At 44.3% G+C, this 2,933-nt stretch overlaps 1 pseudogene; it reads left to right on the top strand.

The window, feature by feature from the left end:
- Positions 1 to 598: 598 nt before the first annotated feature.
- LOC144333716 (immunoglobulin kappa variable 1-12-like) lies at positions 599 to 1,079 on the top strand (annotated as a pseudogene).
- Positions 1,080 to 2,933: the final 1,854 nt, after the last annotated feature.

A 2,933-nucleotide genomic window follows, 5' to 3' on the forward strand; every position in this document is an offset into this window, starting at 1 on the left:
TTAGGGTATCATCTTTGTGCATCTGTAGGGAATTGCTTGAACATACAGTGATAATAATAATGGATTAAAGTCACTCTAAAATACTTTTAAATATATTTAACATTATCTTGATAAATGTCCCTTTGAAAAAAGAAAAACACAATTTCACAGAAATACTGCAAGTATACCACAAAGTAGCCCTGTTCCTTTCAGAGTATATCGAATACCTGATGATGGAGCCCTCTAAAACTTTACTGAGTTTCCCACAGAGAAGAATATTCTCCTAAATAATCCCAATACACCAAAGGAATCCATTATTTCCTCAGATACTCAGTAGTATTTCAAATTTTGAGAAGTATCAAAAAAATATGCTTTGTTACAAAATGGTCCCCAGAAAGAAACATGTTATTTACAGACATATCTGTACTGCCCAGCTTTGACCTGGCACCCTGGGGACATTGTTCCCATGCTGAGTTACTGAGATGAGCTGGCCCTGCAGCAGTGCCCAGCCTGCCCCATCCCCTGCTGATTTGCATGTTCTGAGAGCACAGCCCCCTCCCCTGAAGACTTCTTAATAGGCCGGTCACACTCTGTGCAGGAACCAGTCCCAGTGAGGACACAGCATGGACATGAGGGCCCCCACTCAGCTCCTGGTGCTTCTGCTGCTCTGGCTCCCAGGTGAGGAGAGAACACTAGGAATTTACTTAGCCAATGTGATCAGTACAGCCTGGCTCTTCAGGGAGGGCTTCTAATGACAAGACTGATTGTGCAGATGTTTGTTTTTATGTTTTCAATGTCAGGTGCCATATGTGATATCCAGATGACCCAGTCTCCATCTTCCATGTCTGCATCTGTAGGAGACACTGTCACTATCACTTGCCAAGCAAATCAGGGCATTAGCAGTGAATTACCCTGGTATCAGCAGAAACCAGGGAAAGCTCCTATGCTCCTGGTCTATGCTGCACCAAATGGTAGAAGGGGATCCCATCTGGGTTCATTGGAATGGATCTGGGACAGATTTCACTCACACCATCAGCAGCCTGCAGTCTGATGATTTGGCCACTTATTACTGTCAAAGGATTACAGTTACCCTCCCATAGTGTTGCAAGTCATAAAATTAACCACCCAGGGAAGCAGATGTGTGAGGCTGGGCTGCCCCAGCTGCTCCTCCTGGTGCCCCCATCTGTTAAGAGCAATTCTGTTGAGAGATGATTACACCTGAGGAGTCTGAGTTATGGTGTGAGTTGCAATTAATATCTAAAAAGAAGCTATTCTTCGGATTTCAAGTGGGATTGTTTTCTAAATAGACGGAATGAGAGTCTAGACGACAGCCTATGAAAGACTTGGGGGCATGGTAGTCAAAGATGCAAATACTAGAATAGAAGGATTCTCTGGAGCTCCCCAAGAATCCACAGTGCACCTGCAACACAAGGTAAAACTGCCAATCATGTGGCCCTCAGAGGTCTCTGGGAAGCCTAGGTTTGGGGAAGCCAATGCTCTGCCTGGAAGACCTGTCTGACTTCTGAAGTATTTGCTTGCAATTGACCAGGCAGCGAATTATTCCAGAGAGATCTATCACATGCGCAAGTTCCAGATTTAAAAACCCCATCTTTTCTTCATGAACGTTGCAGTCTTTGTCTTTACCCACAATCTTTTTCCTTCACTGTACTTCTGCTGACTCCCCGTGGTCATGTCTGCACCTCACTGCTGTCTCTGAAGCTGGGGAAGCAGCTCTGCCTGCACATACGGTAGACCTCAGGAGCTGAAATGAGCATTGCCTAGAGCAGCCTATACCAGTGAGAACACGTGAAGTGTATAAGTAGCCCAGATCCCTCACCTCTCAGGTGGAATAGCCCAGAGGCATTCTTCTGTGTTTCCATGTGGGCTTCAGCTCTTGTGGTCTTCATGGGTAGCTGCTTGCTGAAAGACCTTTCCCTGTCCATCATCTCTTCCCTGCCTCACTTTCTGTCTTCAGTCTCAGGGTTTCCTGTAGCTTGTCATTAGGGTGCTTACATGGGAATCCTTGTCGTTAGAAACCCAACCTAAGATTATAGGCAAATCCTCATGAGTGGAAGTGTCTGTTATCAAATTGTTGCTACTTCTCCTCTTATAATGGGTAGAGAAATTCAGAGAATGTGAAAAACATTTAATTTTATTTTACCAGTCTCTCACAGATTCTGATTAAGTAGCAATTCCTTTCTTCTGGGTCACAACATCAGAGGAGACCCTAACAAATAGCTCCACACTGTGAGGTCCACATTAGAGCAGCAGCAGGTGAAGAATCCTCCAGCCCAGGAAACCACCAGACAGAGGGCCCTGACTCAGATCCCTCCAGCTCTCTCACTTTATAAAGCTGCTGGCTTCTCCCTGTCCTCTCCTCCCATTCATGCGACCTTGGATTCTTCTTTAGGAAAGGGCAGTTGGCAGATAATTAGGGGGTTTTGTAGTCTGAGTAAAGCACTTTCCCCCATAAAAAGATGTTCACGTCCTACCCTCTGGAACCTTAACATTAGCTTATATGCAAAAGAAACTTGGCAACGTGATGATGTCACTTGCTGACCATGTGACTTTGGGCAAATGTGATGAAGTCTTGAGATAGGAAGACTATCTTGGAGTATATTGTGGGCTCCGTGTAATCATAATTGTCCTTATAAAAGGGAGGCAGGAGGGTCCGATTTGGAGAGGAGAAGTGACTATGGAGGGAGAGGCTGAGTGATATGAGGAAATGACCATGACCATTTGAACTTTCATTGTAAATTCATTGACCACATATATGCAGAACTGGTTTCAGATTCTCTAACTCATTGCACTGAGTCATCTGTCTCACCCATCACTAAAACAATACTTTTAAAAACATTTTTAAAATTTTTAATTAATTAATTATTTTTTGAGACAAGGTCTTGCTTTGTTGCCCAAGCTGGAGTGAAGTGCTGTGATCTCAACTCACTAGAGCC

The sequence above is a fragment of the Macaca mulatta genome, chromosome 13 (assembly GCF_049350105.2).
Source record: "Macaca mulatta isolate MMU2019108-1 chromosome 13, T2T-MMU8v2.0, whole genome shotgun sequence".
Taxonomy (NCBI): domain Eukaryota; kingdom Metazoa; phylum Chordata; class Mammalia; order Primates; family Cercopithecidae; genus Macaca; species Macaca mulatta.